This window comes from Pocillopora verrucosa, chromosome 5 (assembly GCF_036669915.1).
Source record: "Pocillopora verrucosa isolate sample1 chromosome 5, ASM3666991v2, whole genome shotgun sequence".
Classification (NCBI taxonomy): domain Eukaryota; kingdom Metazoa; phylum Cnidaria; class Anthozoa; order Scleractinia; family Pocilloporidae; genus Pocillopora; species Pocillopora verrucosa.
The window spans coordinates 796,416-816,544 of NC_089316.1; positions in this window are offsets into that span (position 1 = coordinate 796,416).

The window sequence follows — 20,129 nt, forward strand, 5'->3', positions numbered from 1 at the left end:
CTAACCCAATATTAACCCTAAATTGTTATCAATTGACTGTTGTTGAGTTAGGGGAGGGGTAGGTGGACAGTTGCTCAGATACTGATATTGATCCCAATATTCTTTTGATCTACCTCAATGATCCTTCACTTTCCCCTTATTTGCAAAACAATAATAAAACAATTCGTTTATACTGTTTGACATTTATTTTCAGTTCTAGAATATTTTTAGATCGAACCCTACTGATTAAAAATTTTCATTATTATATAACTGGCACCTATCAATCAGAAGCCACATGAAACATTCTGAAACATTCTTTACCAATAAAGTGCACTGCTTGGTCAATTTTGCTTCCTATAAAAATATCCAATTGCTGCTCTGACTCTTATTTCATTTTGCAACAAATTGCTTATGCTTTCTTACTATCTCCACATACGTACATTCACTAAGAACAGCTCAAATGTACCCCATGGTCTCTATAGATGGTGGCAGTTAAACTGGCAAATCCCATTTAAAACTCTATCCATTAATTACCATGATTATTATGACATAACTATCTTGATAAATGGCTGCTTCTTGTTTGACAATGCAAGGTGAGTTACTTCTAGTTTGAAAGTGTGCAGTCAGTTTCCTTTGAAAAACTGTGTTCAACTTTGACACATAACAGCAAAGTGAACAGTATCAAGCAGCTTCACCATTTGCCTACCCAGCTGCCTGGAAGGATTCCAATGCTCATTCTAAATAAGTTTGCCTCCACCATGATTGTGTACTAGTATGTGAGAATGTAGCACAGGTGTATGGAATTAAATTTGTATAGGTGTCCACTTCACAATTCACATTGCCTTTTACTGACACTCTAAACCACAAAACAAAACACCAAGCAATATTTGGGACAAAGACAACCTTTTTTAGAAATCAGTTAATTAGTAATATTGTAATAATTACAAGATTACTAATCAACTAATATTTTCACAATCACACAACTCTTACATGACATATATATATATATATATATATATAACTAACTGCAGACAGTACCGTTTCGGCCTTCTGGGCCTCATCAGTGCAGTGCTGATGCTAGGATGGAGGTAAGACCATATAGCCACCCCAAGTGATCTCACATATGTGGGATCATCTAAGCCATGCCAGAGTGCTCAAACTACAAAAACTAGTGAGCATGCATAATGCTAGCAGCAATGACTCATCCTAGTAGAGTGCTCAATTTGGACATGAAAACAAAGCTTTGTATGCCAAAGAGCTTTATCTAACTATTATGCTAATAATAAAATAATACTCAAACCAATTATTAACCCTTTGACTGCCAGAAGTGATTAACATGTAACTTCTTCTTATAATTTCCATACTTTATTCAGCACACAGGTAATGAGAATACCCAAACCCATCAGGTACAACATATTACCTTGATTGAAAACCAAATTCTTGTAGCCAATTTACAAGGAAATGTGTAATAGCTAGAGGGGAGAATTAACAATCCCATATCTTGGGAGTTAAAGGGTTAAAGAAAAAAATCAGAAGGCTGTCTAGAAGAAAACTTGGACAGATCCCAAGACCAGCTAAACAAGAATAAAGGGGTAAGTTTCTAAAGAAACCGTGGTGCTGCATCGACGGGAGAGTATAGAAGGTAATTTAGTGTTAACAACTGAGTTGAAAACGTAAATTAGCCACCGTAAAGAGTAAAAAAGCTGACATTTCAAGCATCTGACAAAGGGCTAACACTTGAAACATCAGCTTTTTTACCCTTTACAGTGGCTAATTTACGTTTTCAACTCAGTTGTTAACACTAAATTACCTGCGGCTGAGCAAGATACTGGGAGGGATGGGAGGGAAGAAAAATAGCTTTAAAGAATGCAAGTGCAGTTTATGTATATGTGCTAGCAAGCTGAGCAATAAAGCAACTGATCTAAATTATTAAATAATAACTAAAGTACCTAAAAAACAATCATGACATCACTGTACTTTTACTTGAAATAGGGAACTTAACCAGCAGGACAAGTCTGCTGATGTCAAATTACTTGTACTGAGTAGGCAAGCCTGATCTCAACTGTGATACAAGACAGTCTCTGTACTGATTTGTTATGTTTGTGATTTAGAAGCACATCACCCAGAAACAGGAGAATTGTAACTGCAGCATTCCCACTGAGTGATTTCTTTCCTTTTATGTTTTTAATTACATTTTTGTGTTTTGCATGCACATTTTTCTTATTGTTTTCGCATTCTTTTCAGTCACGGCGATTTGTATTTAGTTCGATTTTTCGCATAAATTCTGCTTTTAATCTCATTCATAAAAGTTTCTTAAAAAAATTGAACATTGGAGTATCAGAATGCATTAGGTTAACATCAATTCTTTCACTGCGATCATCTTTTAGTTTTTCCGTCCTTCATGTAAGTGTCTTTCCTTGTCCAATTGTATTTCCTCTGTTGTTTTGCATTTTCTTATTCCTTCTACTTCGTAATAGCTTGTAATTAATTTGTTCCTTTTAGCAACCACGATCAACCATAATGTAAATAATTTTAAAGTGTTCATGTGTTGAAACCTGACTTTGTTGGCAGTCACAGGAGATGTTTCCCTAAAATTTACTGGCTCTCTTAATTTAGACGTATCTTGGCTGCATGATGTACCTTAATTTTATTCTGCAGAGACCTCAAAGGTAGAGATGAGGTAAGGGCACATGAGGTTGGGGTGCCTTACTGTGGGGCCAAAGAGCAGGAAAAAAAGGGTGCAGACAAACTTTGGCAATTATTCTACAAACATTTGAAGTTTTCTTGTAACCATTGACCAATGCCCCAAATCTATGGTTGTAACAGATAACTGACATTCAGTTGGTCAGCTTGCTAGTACATATACATAAACTGCACTTGCATTCATGAAAGCTATTTTTCTTCCCTCCCATCCTTCCCAGAATCTCGTTTTGCTGGTCTTAGTATCTGTTTGAGTTTTCTTCCAGACAGCCCTCTGATTTTTTTTAACTCTCTAACACCCAAGATCTGATTGTTAATTCTCCCCTCTAGCTATTACACATTTCCTTGTGAATTGGTTGCAAGAATTTGGTGTTCAATCAAGGTAATATCTTATACTTGATGAGTTTGAGTATTCTCATTACCTGTGTGCTGAATAATGAATAGATATTATAGGGAGAATTAAGTTAAAGGGTTAATAATATGTTTGAGTATTATTTTATTTTTAGCTTATATATATATATTTCATGTAAGAGTTATGTGGTTGTGAAAATATTAGTAATATTAGTAATCTTTTAATTATGACAGCTATAGGCAATGTGGGGAGGTAAGTTTAAGCACTCTTGCTTTGAAGCAGTCATATTGTAAACAAAGAGTTGGAAACAGAGGTTAATGATATTCAAGTACACAAATCGCAGCCTTGACCCTTAGGGAATCTGAAAGTTTCTCTTTTGTGATTCTTGGAGGTACTTTAAACATCGATGTAAGAACTCAAAAAGATAATCAGGACCAAATCAAAAATCATACATTGCAGTATGTTTTGTTATGCAAACACAAATATAACAAAGCAATAATTACAATTTGAAAGAATTAGAAAGGATTTTAGTGGTTGAGAAACATGAAAATTACATTACTTTCTGAATAGGAATTATACATAAATGTAATGGGGCGGACGCTGACATAAATCAAATCAAACTTGAACAACGCTGGAACCTCCTTAAAGTCTATCAATCTCAACTGGTGTATTAATCACTGGAAAGTTCGTAAAAACTGAAATACAATAAATTAAAAAATAGGCTATTACCATGCAATAAATGCTAATCGAAATGTCCTAAACTCGAACGCGCAGGGCGTGTATATAGATTAATCAAACAACACAAATATCTTAGGCGCAACAAAACTACCTTCGATTATACACGTTTCGGTTTGTAAATACAAAAGTAAATAAGGTGACGTACCTCTTTCCCCGTTCTATTATTCTAGTATATCGACAATCCTTCGATCTGGCTATGCTTGCGACTAACATGTGTCTCATGGCCGAATGAAACCTAATGCCGACAGTTCGAGGATATGTCTCACAAAACAAAACAAAAGGGTATTGAACGTCACGCAAATCATAACTAAAAATAGCCTTCGTTACAATAAATAAATCAATTCTTATTTTCTCCAGCTTGATCCTTCTCTTAGTCTTTGTATTTTTCTTGTCTACGTCCTTTCTAATATGGTTAGCAAACACGATGCGAGTGAATTGTCTCTTATTTCATAATAAATAAATGATCTTAAGACCAATTTATAAATAACCATATAATCCATAGCTCACTTCTGGGTAAATATCCATCCCATACACCCCAGAATCTCCCCATCATCTTTAAACGCTTGATTCAGAAGCGACACTTAGAGGAGAAAAGTTAAATATCTGTATTAATTACCTCATACTTTTTTTTTCTTCACTTTTTCGTTTTTCTTCTTTCATTTACTCTTCATTATTAACACTTTATTGCCAACCACCTTGAATCTAAATATTTTATAATAATTATAGTTTTTTAGTTATTCTGAGTAACCTTTTCCTATCCCTGTCCTACCATCATATTAATTAGTAAATATTTCCTTTTGTTGCTCCAAGAGGTCGATTTGGAATAAAAGACATAGGTCCAGTAAAAAAATTAGGTGTGGCAGTTGAGGAAGTGTATGAAATTGAACATGGTTAAGCTGTTTTGCCGAAGATGATGATATACTTTGATGATTACCTTGTTGTCAAGCTTAAATGCAGAAGGGAATCAGAAGCTGGATGTATTTTTGCATAGTAAATATAAAAGTTAAATACGACTAAGAAAGGAATGCATGTCAAAATTCACATTTATATTAATTTTAGTATATACCACAGGTGAATAGTGCATTTTTGGTATTCGAACAGAAATAAGAGAACCAGGAGTGTTAAGTCGAAGCGAACCGGATGGTGTGACTGGTGAAAGCCAAGAGGAAGATCTGCTGAAGTGTCAATACGCGCCATATTTCGATTGTGATATCAGCTGTTCTCTCGATCTACAAATAAAAACTGCCTCTTTTGTCCGCGGACAAGCGAGTGAGGTTTTGGTTAGGGTCGGGTTGGTTTACGACCCGACCCAAGTCTTCATCGTTTTTCACTCTTGGCGAGTCGCGCGTGACGCGCCGTTTACTATTTCGTTCTATTTTATCAACTGAACGTCTGAAACAGGCTACTGGTTGGATCAAGAACCAAAGAAAAGAAGATTCTAGCCTGCAGAACAGAGGTGATTTTTTATTTTATTGCGTTTTCCAGGCGTGTAGGGGCAAATGCGCGTCACGCTAAGCCGCGCTTGCCTCGTGCGCTCGTTCTGTAGGGCCTGGTTGGTCAAAACACGAGGTACCTACTACATCCACAATATACATGTGAAAGGCTATTTACACTTCTTCAAGTGATAATATCTCAATTCGGATTCGTTTCCAGTCGTTTCCCTTGAATTTTTTATTATTTTCCCAAACCAAACTTGTGAGTCGCGCGAAAGTAAATATCGTTTCAACCGATATTTACATCATCCACTACTACTAAAGCAGAAAACTTAAATGCCGTCATTAAAAGCATCAATCAGCAGTGCGGTATCATCTGCTACAAATATAGTGTACATAGCATGCTCTGCAGCCTCGCTTCCAGCCTTTTGCCCGGCGCATAGTTGCCTCTAGCCACTAGCATCAATCACATCCCTCTTAACAACATTCATATTGTTTATCACACACTTTCCGATGATTTGCCTCATTCATTCATAAGCAACATTCATCCTGTTCATTACACATTTTCCGATGATTCGCCTCATGACCTCCCTGACTCCCATTGGTGTCACTGCACCTTTGCCTATATCCACGGCTCGCTATTAGAGGCTTTATGGTCATGGGATCGATGTACTGTGCATATAGAGTCTTGGTCATGGTGGCTGTTGCCTCGCACAGCCTCAAGGATGACTGTTCAGCTACTTGCAGACGAGCATTCTTCTTAATCCATTTGCATCGATGCAACCCCAGAAGGACCGCCAGATCCCTTTGTTCGCCGAGTAACTTACTGACCATATCGCCGTTGATCTATGAGTACACGGATTATGGAATCTCAGTTGTCATCGATAGGCCCAAAGAGTTAAGTGGCTAGTTTTGCTAGTTGTGGATTGAGATGTTTCTGTCTAATCTACGTCATATGCCTCGTCTTTTAGCGCTATCACACCACCGCTAGACGATTCACTCAGGAAACGCAACGTTGAGTTGATCGGGCCTTCATGCACGAGCTTAGCAAAAACCTTAGGTCTGTCAGGGGAGTTCGATCACTTGATTTTTCTAATACTATCTTGAATAATTCCCCCTGTAACGGATTATCAATTCTGCCCTCTCTATAGGTACTTAGACAACGTATCTTGGTGGTCTTTTGTCTAAGACCTCGGGCTTGGCTTTTGGAGGCTCACAGCCATGAGTACAAGAGCGGCTTTCAGGGGTGCGCGCCTATTTTCCAAGTCGTTATTCTATTCATTAATCTACAACGTGTTACTTAATCGATGAAGTCCCTCCATATTTTCCCATACGGCACAAGAAATACATTCTTTCGCCAGGTTACGATCTCGTTGTAACCCTGGTTAAAGAGTTTCTCCTATTTCCCGCGCAAATGACGGAAAACGCAACTTGACCTACGACCGTCAAGTTAAACATCATATGTAACTGAAAATGATCCAGGTTTCCAGAGTCTAAATCAAAGATTATGCGAACAGACAGTTAGTCCACTCAGGGTATACTTCGGGAAGCGGTGATAGGAGTTAGGAATTTAGATGGATGGCATGTCTTTGCCGTTCCGTAGAATGGTTAATAGGATGGTTTCAATCTTGTCATACCTGGCGTGAAGTATACGTACATAATTTGCCTAATTTAGCCCTTTACACCCTAACATCAGTATGCATATTCTCCATACTGTTCTCTACTTATTTCTTAAGGTGCTGACAAGAAGAATTTGTTTAACAATTTGAGAACACATTTAGTTGGTGATCATTTCCTTTATTCTCATAACCTTAATGTTTGATTCAGGGGAGATATTGTAAGGAGAAATTAGATTCTAGTCACTCTAAGAGGTCAAAGGGTCAAAACAAAAGCCTGTGAATCCTCCAAAGCTAGCTTCTTATAAACTCAGAGAGGTAACGCTCTCAGTATTGATTTCAAGCCTCGTCTAAATGACAAACCCTCACAACTGAACTGTTTTAATCACAGACCAGTTGAGGGGTTATCAATCAATTACAGTCTTTACAAAGAAGAAGTATTAATTTTTGTCTCACGACGTAGTCACTGTATTCACTGTGCTTATAAGCCACAACCTTTTTTTACGATATCGGAAAGGAATGTTTTTCCGTTTTTCAAAATTATTACCGAATAGGTGACTTTTTTACATCGCCAGAGCACCGAGTTACTTTCATTGCAAATTTACAGAAGGGTCATCAGATGTACAAATGTATAGAACTGTACATTTTTGCTCTCACAAAACTGAATCATTTTTTCTATTGTGTTCAACACTGTTTCCTCAGTTGCGAAGACACCAAAATCCTTTATTGAATGAAACAAATATGTATGTCTAATTGGAAAGGAGCTTGCGAATGCTCTTGATGGGATCTTGGAGCTGCAGCGCTCGTTTTTCCTAAAGAATTTTTCAGGTTCTAACGTAGTTGTAACTCCACCGTATTTTACTTCGGTGAAAACTTGCCAACGTTCAGAATGCGGACAAACCACAAAGGACGAGGCACCCACTGGAAGGTTGCTGGTCAAGTCCTCACAACTTTCCGAGAACAACTGTGGAAATGATATTAAAAGAACATCAGTATTGTTGGCAAACTATTGAAGTCTTTTCGTGCAAACCGTGAGAGGATTGAAATATCCAGAAGAATGTGCCCCCTGGTCCTAACAGATAAACAGAGGGGTCTACAGACTGTGCTTCAGTTCGTTTATCAGTTTGAAATGGGCGCTTCTTTGCAAAACTTCATCGGAGAACGATGTGCTTCAATTGTTTATCATTCGCGAACAGAAAGAATTCATTCCTCATGAAGAGGAGACAACAAAGACAGCAATTTTTATTAGCTTTTCAACTTCCCCGAACTCAGGCCTTTCATAAACCTTCAAAGAATGTCTATGCTGTAATTCAAACAGACAAAAACAAATTAGTAGTAAAAGAAAAAAAAAGCATTAAAAGAATTCAAATTTAAAAATAACATGCATTTTAAATGATCACCAAAAGGAACGTGAGGTTTACAACTGAAGAGCTACGACTCAGTATCATAGCACAGTTTTGCTGTTCTTATTTAACTGATTTGTATTCATTGAAAAAATTTATTTACATTAACAATGGCATCTTAGCATTAACCATGCTTACATAAGCCCCCCGAAGTACAACGTTATCAAAGACAGAGGAAAGATTTTTAATGTAAAAATAGCATGCTGTTTGCCGTTGATATGTTAGGAGAAACTTAACGTCTTTCTTTTACCTTGCTCATGCATTATAAACCATAAGGCACGTTTAAACAAGAAAGATTCAAGAAAAGGGTGACATAAACATTTCTGAACGCGGAATAGTTTGTGAGGCACAAAATTTGCTTGCCAAGAAAAATTTGTCGTTTAAAAAAAAAACATTCCCCCCACAGGTTTTACAGGAAAAAGTTCTTGGCAAATTTCCTTTAACACCGCGAGCGCAAAAGTTAAACCACGAACGAACTAGCACCGTGAGGAAGATAAATACACAATTTAGAAGGACTATCCTACGGGAGCCCTCCTAAAGCTCTTCACTACACTTTTGAGTCCCATAGCATTGACATTAAGGTAATCATCAGGCACCAGGCATGCTGCGTCACCCTGAAACTGAACTTCAGTAAAAACCTGCCAAGGCTCTGAGTCTTCTTCTACCGTGATCACACAAGGCACCTTGAGGAAAACAATTCGTCAAATTCTCGCAGCTTGCCCTGAAGTCCTATAAAAAGAGCTTTACAAATAACTACTTTTACAGTGAGACTGATAAACAACACAGAATTCCAAATGACATCAGTTTGTAGCATTTAACCTATTGCGTAGCGCATTACCTGAGAAGTTTGAGATCAAAGTTGTGATGCTTGACACGAACTAGCAACCGACCGCGAACTGAATTTGTTAGGTCTGAGGTAAAAAGTCTGTCTAGGGACTCATATTTTTTCCCCTCCCTTTTTCTTCATTTTCTTGTTCATGTTTATCCTCTTAAAATTATTAAATCTCGAGTATAGAATAAATACTTCATACCCTTTTAATCCTCCATAGTCGGCATTTTCGAACAACTGTAGTTGTACTTTCTGCGATGAAATCAGAGGAAACGATTCTCCTGTTATTCCTGTTTATCCACTCGGTCAAACCGACAGCATCCCGATAACAAAACCTGTTTAAGCAGGTTCAGTGGTAACAGGCAATTGGCCACCATATGAGGCCCTGTAAATAACACTTACAAAAACTGCAAATTATTCCGTTCCAACATTTCCGTTTTGGAAAAAATTTTCCCTCAGTAGCAGAGACAAGCAAAGTTAACATGGTAATCATAATCGCTGCGACAGATTCTAGGCACGCAAATAAACCGGAAGATTTAGAAAACCAGATGGAAATCACGCACGCTAATCAAAAAAATTAACTCGGGAGGTTTTTTTTTTGATGACTTTAGCCAATATCAGCAGCCTGAAGCACTTTGTAGCTTTGTAGTGTTCAACATATTGATATAAGTAAAGCGTTAAACGCTTTAGTTGCAGTATAGTCAACTAAGCTGAATTTGAAGTAAGACTGTTTATCGCAACGATGTGAAGAATCGACCCATTTCTTAGTCCCCACTTTGTAAAAGAATGAAGTTTTCGCTTACTATACAAATGAACAACACACTAGTTTTCGAGAGAGCTTTTATTTCCTGTGCGTATATCTGGTCAAAACCAACAGATTTATATATTTCAAAGACAATAGTTTTAACAAGGTAAACAAGCATTGTTAGAGATGCAAGAAGACAAAAAAAACAAAGGAGAATGGGATGGACAAGTTAAGCACCGATTGCAATGACAGACTTGAAACTACGATTTGGAAGATTTTTGAATCAGCGCTTCTTTGATAAAACAGGCCGGGTATCACTCGCGCGCGCAATTTTGCATTTTGAATATCTACCTCGGTAATACACGAAACTTGCTATTAAAAACAAAGCAATTTTCGTAAAAGAACAGCGGATGCACAGATACTAACTTCCCGCCTTTTTAAATAAACAAAACGAGATGGTAAAGTAGTTTGTTTTGACTACCCCGGATATGTGATAATTTGCTGGATAGTAGTTAAACGCAAGCAAGCGAGCGAACATCAATGAGTATTTCAGTTCTATTGTGTAATCTAGTATTAGCTTTTCGATAGTTTTTAATGCATTTTTCCTAAATTTTTACCTCACCATGTCTTTTGCAAGCACCGCTTTATTGAAATCGATCGAGACTTCTTTTCAAATGGATGTAATATGACTGATCTTGCCGACCACGACTTAAATTAAGCTCGGTGACCCTCTACACTCTTGTAGAAATAGAATACGTGCAGATATTTTCGCTTTTACTTGTGTAGAGTCGTTCCTATGACGATCCACTTATATAGGCGCTAATTTTTGGTAGTCAGTGGTTTTTACACATGACTGCAAACTTTCTCCTAAATGACTTAATTTCGTTATTTTGATGTGGGCGCTGTGACCTGATGCCAATTGGCTGGGCAAAACTTATCAAACTCATATATCCCCCTTTATTGCAAACACTTAAATCGTGTTTTTAGCGATAGATACGGTTCCTTTTTTGTTTTATTGACTGTGAACGGTTCATCCGTTTTGACCCTCTAGAGGGTTCGTAACTTGTAACTGCCATACAAGCGCGTCACATGCAAACTTTACTTTCCGTAATTAAATATTTTATAGTCAGTTGCGGCCGGTAAGAAGAAGAGAAGATCGCTCATTTGTGCCAAGTCATTCTGCTTTATTTTCCTAATTGTAGCTTTCACTTCCTGCGTCTTTGCAAATTATACGACTTCCTTAGTTAAGAAGTTACTCATCACAGTATTTGAAAGTAAAATAATGTTTCCCGCTAATGTTTAGATCGAGAGAGAGAGAGGAGCGAGTGTGGACACACTGCTCCAGAAAGTTTGTCGTACAATTACCAAAAGCTGCAATGTTGTAATAATGGAATATTCAAATACAAAAATAAAAAGATGCTAGATTAAGCACAAAAATCATCTTGAATGAACATAATTTGGTTTACGAAGGAAAAAGAAATCACATTTGATCAGTTGTTTAAGGATAACTTTGTTCAGTTGGAACAAAATGCGACGAAATTAGTTTGACGTGAGTGGCAAACAAACTCTGAAGAGGCAACAAGAGACAAAGAGGAAAAATTTCAAAATTTTTTGAGTCATCACTTTTTTAGCGACACAAAGTTTCCATCACCAAGTGCAATTTTGCATTTATAACATCTGCTTTAGAGATGTGTGACACTTCCGGCCTCTCAAAACGAAAGTACTTTTCGTGGAGAAACAGCGGAACACAAATGTGCACGGGTCCTTACTTCCTAACTTTTTATGGAAACAAATCAAAATTGTAAAGAAGATTTTTTTGATGCTTTGGAGACGCGGAAAACAATTTAACTTGCTAGAAAGCAGCACCAAATAATTGGGAAGCAGGCACAGCGTGCATTTAACAGGCTCTCCAGGTTTGTTATGTATTGTATTATCCGTTTTTCAAGCCCGTTCACGAGATTTGTTTTCTTGAATTTTTATCTCACCTCCTCCGCGGCACGTACCCCTTTATTGAGGCGCCTTTTCAGATCAATGCAATTCGTCTGATCTTGCTGGAAAACACTATAACCTGGCCCTCTTTTGAAAGAAATATCGAAATACGTACGAACATTCGTGCTTTTCATTTAGAGTTGTTCCTTTGTCAATTGATTAACGATGGCGCTGATAATCATTCCGGGGTGTTGGTTCGTACACATGACTAAGATTTCTGCGAAACGACTTCACTTTAGTTAAGAAAGATGGCAACTCAGAAATAAAGTGAATTTAATATTCGCTATTATTACATCAATGTTTTGATGACCTTAGCCAACATTGCATAACTTAGAACTTCCTTGTCGGTAATTTTGCGATATTGGTTGGGAATATGAACAGGAATTTGCTGTAAGACTTTTGAACACACCCCCTGCCGGAAATCAAGCCATCGACCTGCCACTTCTCGGAACAAAAAAATATCTGGTGATTGGGTGGAGCCTCTGTAATCTTGACATTAGCGTTATATTTGTCAAGTATCATCATCTGGTGATTGGGTGGAGCCTCTGCACAGCGTGTATTAACAGGCTCTCCAGGTTTGTTATGTATTGTATTATCCGTTTTTCAAGCCCGTTCACGAGATTTGTTTTCTTGAATTTTTATCTCACCTCCTCCGCGGCACGTAATCCTTTATTGAGAACGATTGAGGCGCCTTTTCAGATCAATGCAATTCGTCTGATCTTGCTGGAAAACACTATAAGGTTCCGTGGATGAATTTTCTTGTCGAACGATTTTTGAAAGCAATCCAACTAAGTTAAAGGAGTTAGCGTAAACTAAATCAAAGGTTGCATGATTTTGTAGTTGTAATTTCAAACAGCTTTCCACGGATTGAAACATGTTATTCTCCCAATCGAGGAGTTAAAAACTGTTGTGCTTTGTTCTTTAAAGTTTGCTCTCCGGTCTGCTGATCTGCGGCGCTTGTTAAGAAAACAGCTCCCACACTTTATTTTATTACCACCACTCCCTCTTTAGATCTGCTCCATTTTTTTCTAGTCTTTATCTTTACGCTTTGATTCATCATAAGCAACAGTCCCCCCCCCCCCCACACACACACACACACACACACACACACACACACACACACACACGCACGCACACACACACACGCACACACACACACGTACCCACACACAGCTTACGCTAACTAGTGTGGTCAGTTGTCGGTGTCTTGTTTTACCACTATTAGCAATAATCTCGCAATATGATCGGCTGATTTGCCGTTGTCGATGAGAGTTACAGACAACGTTGCTAACGTCAACGTGTCCTGCTGCGCCTCGTGAGTCCACAGCATCTTACCACTTTAATGACAAATATTGTTGTAGATAAGAGTACAGACCACGCTACACCACTGTCGATTTGTTAAGTTACTGTCAGTAATTTTGCGGCTGGCCTCCGAAATCGTTTTACAATTTTGATAGGTGTGCGTGTTGGCGTCAAACAGAGTGGCACTTGTAAAAGTTGTAGGAGTTTTATTATGTTTCAATCGAATTCTCTTAACTTTCTTTCAAAGTTTTATAGAGTTCAAGACATAATGCGAGCATGCGCAATTTAAATTAGCCAAACATTGAGTATCATTGAAAATTAGTTACCACTTATTCCCTCTAACTGTGAAGGATTAAGAAAGAATGATTTTATTTTCCGAACGCATTTCCTCCTATAAGAGTGAACAGTACTTCACGAGGCAATGTGGGATTTAAAACTTCTCTTGCATTTTTGAACAATCCATGAAAAAAAATTACTTTATCAGTGTCGACGCCGAAAAAGTCGCGTATCTGCATTCAACTTCTTTTTGAATCTCTGCAAAGTTTAGAAGTTTAGGTCATAAGCTTCTGATCGTAGTCATAGCTTCTCTGATATAAATGAGTAGATAGCGTTAAAAAGAACATACACGACGAATATTAAAACCATTGCTGATTCGATTGCGTTAATCGGCCTTTAAAATCTTCAACGTCTGCCATGTCACATATCGACGATTTATAAGCTGCCATTTTATTGATGTGTCTCGCATTCCGGCGATTTCCTTCGCTTATTGCTTCGAATCGCCAGAAAGGTCAGCTGATTGGGTGACTTCAGCACACGTAAAATTGGCGTAGTAAGTCGCGCAATACCATCCAATTCATCCGTCCTACGATTAGCAAATCCGAACTCTCACGTAGAACTCTTTTTATTTAGAGAGGGTGTCGTTGAGCCGATAGCAGCGAAATCATACATTTCTGTCTCAAGTGCACGCGCAAGTAAAGGTAAGTGATCAATTGATTATATCGTTTTTGTTTTGTATCTGATTGGTTGAGAATTAAGGAGGTGAAAATCTGTCCAAAACATGGCCTCCTGCTTGAAAATACCAAGTACTGACTTGTATGCGTGATGATCCCTTTAAAAGTTGGGAGAACATCGTTTCTCGGTTCCAGACCCCTCCCCCCCCAAAAAAAAAGAACAGGTAGGTGACACGCGGAAGTGTATCTACATAATTGACGAAAAATACTCATAAACACGATGGATATCCAGAAATTGAAAGTTACCTGAGAAATTTTGATTGTCTTCTTATAAGCCAGAATAATGATGTCTTAAAAGTAAAAAATTGTTTGATGCATAAACCTATTTTAATAAACATTGTCTGAGAACATCATAAAAATACAGTACAGAAGAAACATTTCACATAATTCACAAACTATCTTAATGCCTTTACTATTTATAAAGGCATTTGTAAAAGCGAAAGAATAGTTTGGCTCGCTCAAATAATACTAAATTTCATACTTCACCGACTTTACTGTCTTAGATTTTTTATGATATTTGCATTTCAAAAGTCACCCTAGAAAAATTCATCCGTAGTTTACCTTCAAGGTAGGTAAAGCATACCTTTACGTGATAACTGGTTTTGAATTTGTATCGGTTTTTCTGTGTTTCAAAATTTTAATCTTTCTTCTAAAATGTGCGTTTCCAAGAATTTGCACTTACATGAATTTATTTTTCATGATTTTTTTCAGGAGACACAACTACCTACTGAGTCTACAGTATACATGTGAAAAGATATTTACACTGTCTTCAATCGATACATCCATCTCGGCGATAATCTCAACTCGGATTCGTTTCCAGTCGTTCCCCTGGAATTTTTTATTACTTTCCCGAATCAAAATTGCCAGTCAGGCGAAAATTAATATCATTTCAACTGATACTTCGCATTACTACCAAAGAAGAAAACTTTACACCTCCTCACAAACTCGTTCACTGATCAGTATGCGTGATGTCGCTTGAAGTAAGGAAAACATAGTTTCTCGGTTCCAGACCTCCTCACCCTGAAAAAAGAAACTAACACACGGAACTTGGAATCTACATAACTAGCGAACAAACTCATACACTGCGAGTTAAAATGTTGGAACTCTTCTCTATCATAGTCGTAATTATAATAGTATTTCATGATCTTATATGCCTTATTATATTTTCCTCTGATGGCGTCGAGACCGGTGGTGTTTACAGATTTAGGACACCACTTTGGCGAATATTACGGCCTGACGAAGATCCCGAAGTCGGACTTACGGCAAAAGATCCACAAGCCGATAAAGACGTTATATCGCACGTTAACAGTGGAAGTCGGGAAAAGTACAGATCGCAGTTTATATCAACATTCGCGTCTTACGATGCTGCACAGGAACGTATGGCAAAGGATAAAGGACAAGGTTTGACCAGATTACGAATCGCCAAAATTGAACCCAACGCTTTGCCGGAGTCTTGGAAATTGGAGATAGTGGACCTGACAACCGAGGAAAACCGAGACAAACATTTAAAAAATTCTAACAGAATCAAGAGTTATGCCAGGAAATCCTTTGAGGTGCTTCTTGTATGCAATGTGCCAATCCCATGTCACGTCGTTGATCCCCTGAAACTTTGGCGATTATTGCGGCCTGACGAAGATCCCGTAGTCGGACTTACGGCAAAAGATCCCCAAGCCTCTAAAACAGTTTTTTCACACGTTCACTGTGAAGACCAGAAAGGGTACAGATCGCAGTACATATCGACAACAGCGTCTTACGCTGCTGCTGCACAGGATTATAAGGCAAAGAAAGAGAACGAAGGTTTGACCGGGTTACGAATCGCCAAAATTGACCTTGACACTTTGCGGAAGCCTTACGAATTGGAGTTAGTGGACTTGAGATCTTCGGAAAACCAAGACAAATACTTAAAAGGTGCTCCTAAATGTAAAAATATTGCCAAGGCATCCTGTAAGGTGCTTCTTAAATGCAATGTACCAATCCCATGTCACGTCATTGATCCCCCTGAATGAGAAAATAATGTCTTAGAAAGACTCTGGAGAACTGTGTGAACGTTTTAAAAAGTGCCCAGCTAGTAGGGAGATCAGTTATCAATGTTCTTTTAAGTGAGCGGAGGTAGGGAAATACAGTTTGTTAAAATGTTATTTTTAGTCATTTAATTGCTAAGGTGTGTTATATCGATTCATTGCCCATCAAAAAGTTTGTTAAAAGGGGATATTCAATTTTCATTAGATTTGTTTGATTTAGACGGATTTTTCCTTGTTTTAAAGTCACGGATTTCTTCTAAGTAGTGGGCACTATAATAAGATCCTAATAGAGCTTTCAGGTTAGGCCACGAGGCCACTGTTTGTAATGAAATATAGGAAGGAAACTTCTCCTTGGTGTTTGTAACATAGACAAACAATTCTAAAATAAAAATTGTCTTCATGAAGCGTCTTTCTTGAATAGCGTTGAACAATATAGATTGTGCGTATCATTTAACTGTTCCTGGGAACGAGACGAAATTAGTACTGACATCGTCGACGGCGGTTTGTTTTGGCTCAGCTGCTATGCAAACTGTTAATTTCTGTAAGTTCTGTGATGTTTGCAATAAAGACAATGCTACAATAGATGCCTAGTAAGTGGACACAGAAGTTGTTGTAGTCTCCAACACAAGCTAGCTTTTGTGTCAATTCCCTTTCATCCAAACAGTAAACCTACAATGCTACAATAGATGCCTAGTAAGTGGGCACAGAAGCTAGTAAGTGGACACAGAAGCTAGTAAGTGGACACACATGCTCTAACGAAAATATCCCCCCAAGCAAATGACCATATGGTATACCATAACCCTTTACACGCTAACATCAGTATTCATATTCTCCATACTGTCCTCTGTACTGAGTTGCTGACAAGGAGAATTTGTCAAACAATCGAGAGTTTCTTTAGTTGGTGATCATTTCCTTCATTCTCATGACCTTAATGTGTGATTCAATGGTGACATTGTAAGGAGAAATTAGATGCTAGTCACTCTCACGGATTAAAGGGTTAAATATTCAAGAGACTATAGCAACAGCTGCCAATAACTCTCCTCTCTGTTTACCATACAGTCTAATTGGCTTGAACTTCTGCATCTGAGGCATCACAGAGTCTTGCACACATGGGTCTTGGATGTGTATCCAGTACAACTACTTGGGTAGCAGTGCAAAGTTTGGATGCATTACAATATTCTGTTAATCTACTCCAATAATCCTTCACTTTCCCTTTATTTGCAAAACAATAATAAAACACTTCATTTGTACTGTTTGACATTTATTTTTCAGTTCTAGAATATTTTTAGATTGAACCATACTGATTAAAAATTTTTGTTATCTTACAATTGGCACTCATCAATCAGAAGCCACATGAAACATTCTTAAACATTCTTCACCAATATAGTGCACCACCTGGTCAATTTTTCTTCCTATAAAAAATATCCAGTTGCTGCTCTGACTCTTATTCTGTGACATAATGCTTATGTTTTCTTACTATCTTCACATACATACAGTCACTTAGAACAGCTCAAAAATGTCTCCCATGGCCTCAACAGTTGGTGGTTTTAAGCAGGCAAATCCCATCAAAAACCCCATCCTTTACCATGAATAGTATGACATAAATATCTTGATAAATGGATGGTTCTTGTTTGAAAATACAAGGTGAGTTGCTTTTCATTTGAAAATGTAAGGTCGCAGTTTCCTTTGCTTCCTTTGTTTTCCTGTGTCTACTTTCTTTCCTTTGCTTCAACTCTTTGTTTAAAATATGACTGCTTCAAAGCAAGAGTGCTAAAACTTACCTCCACACATTGCCTAAGTTGTCATAATTAAAAGATTACTAAATTAAATATAACTAATATTTTCACAACTACACAACCTTTTATATGATATATATATATATATATATATATATATATATATATGTGCTACTAAAATAATACTTAAACCTATTATTAACCCTTTGACTGCCAGAACTGATTAACATGTAACTTCTCCCTATAATATCCATACATTATTCAACACAATGGTAATGAGAATACCCAAACTCATCAGGTAAAAGATATTACCTTGATTGAAAACCATATTTTCCTGACCAATTCAAACGGAATGTAGCAGCTGGAGTGGAGAATTAACAATCAGATCTTGGGAGTTAAAGGGTTAAACAAAAAAATCAGAGGGCTGTTTGGAAGAAAACTCAAACAGATACTAAGATCAGCAAAACGAGATGCTGGAAAGGATGGGAGGGAAGAAAAATGGCTTTTCAGAATGCAAGTGCAGTTCATGTACGTGTGCTAGCAAGCTGACCAACTGAATGTCAGTTACCTGTCACAACTGTAGATTTGGGGCATTGATCAGCAGTTACGAGAAAACTTCAAATATTTGTAGAATAACTGCCAATGTTTGCTTTTATTTTATTTTCACATAAGGCACCCCAACCTCATGTGCCCTTACATCATCTCTACCTTTGAGGTCTCTGCAGAATAAAATTAAGGTACATCATGCAACCAAGGCAATGTGGGGAGGTAAGTTTTAGCACTCTTGCTTTGAAGCAGTCATATTGTAAACCAAGAGTTGAAACAGAGGTTAATGATATTCAAGTACACAAATCTTAACCTTGACTCTTAAGGAATTTGAAAGTTTCTTTTTTGTGATTCTTGGAAGTACTTTAAACATCGATGTAAGAACTCAAAAAGATAATCAGGACCAAATCAAAAATCATACATTGCAGTGTATGTTGTTATGCAAACACAAATATAACAAAGGCAATAGATACAATTTGAAAGAATTAGAAAGGAAAGTAATTGAGAAACATGAAAATTACACTACTTTCTGAAAAGGAATTATATACATAAATAAATCAATTCTTCTTTTCTCCAGCTTGATTCTTCTCTTAGTCTTTGTATTCTTCTCGTCTGCATCCTTTCTAATATGGTTAGCAAACATGATGCGAGTGACATGTCTCTTATTTCATAATAAATAAATGATCCTAGACCAATATATAAATAACCATATAATCCATAGCTCTCTTCTGGGTAAATATCAATCCTATACACCCCAGAATCTGTATACACATTCTGCATACAATTCTCCGTACATTTCCTATGGCACTGAATGGGAGAATTTGTCTGATGATCTATAGATTCTTTGGTTGGTTATCAGTTCTTTTCTCCCTATCACCTTAAATCTTGATTCAGAAGTGACACTTAAAGGAGAAAAGTTAAATATCAGTAATAATTACCTCATACTTTTTTTTTCACTTTTTTGTTTTTCTTCTTTTATTTACTCTTCGTTATTAACATTTTATTGCCAACACCTTGAATCTAAATATTTTGTAATGATTATACTTTTTTAGTTATTCTGAGTAACCTTTTCCTATCCCTGTCCTACCATCATATTAATTAGTAAATATTTTCTTCTGTTGCTCCAAGAGGTCGATTTGGAATAAAAGACATGGGTCCAGTAAAAAAATTAGGTGTGGTAGTTGAGGAAGTGTATGAAATTGAACATGGTTTAGCTGTTTTGCCCAAGATGATGATATACTTTGATGGTTACCTTGTTTTCAAGCTTAAATGCAGAAGGGAATCAGAAGCTGGATATATTTTTGCATAGTAAATATAAAAATTAAAATACGACCAAGAAAGGAATTGTATGTTAAAATTCACATGTTATGTTAATTGTTAGTATATATCACACAGGTGAATAGTGCAATTTTGGTATATGAACAGAAATAATTTTTCTTTTTTTGGTTTCTGTATGGTACATACGAAAACAATTATTCACCTACGTATCAGTGAAAGTGGCGGATTTTTACCTCCTCTTCGGTGAGTAGTTGTTAAATAAAATGTATTATATATATAAGCATTATGTTATATTCCCACTCTTTGGATTTCTCCTGCTTGTCAAGGCCGCCCCTCGGTGATGAAAAACTGCTGAGAGAACCACTAGTGTTATTGAATCATATCAATACATGTGTTTAAGTTGAAGCGAAGCGGATGGTGTGACTGGTGAAAGCCAAGAGGAAGATCTACTG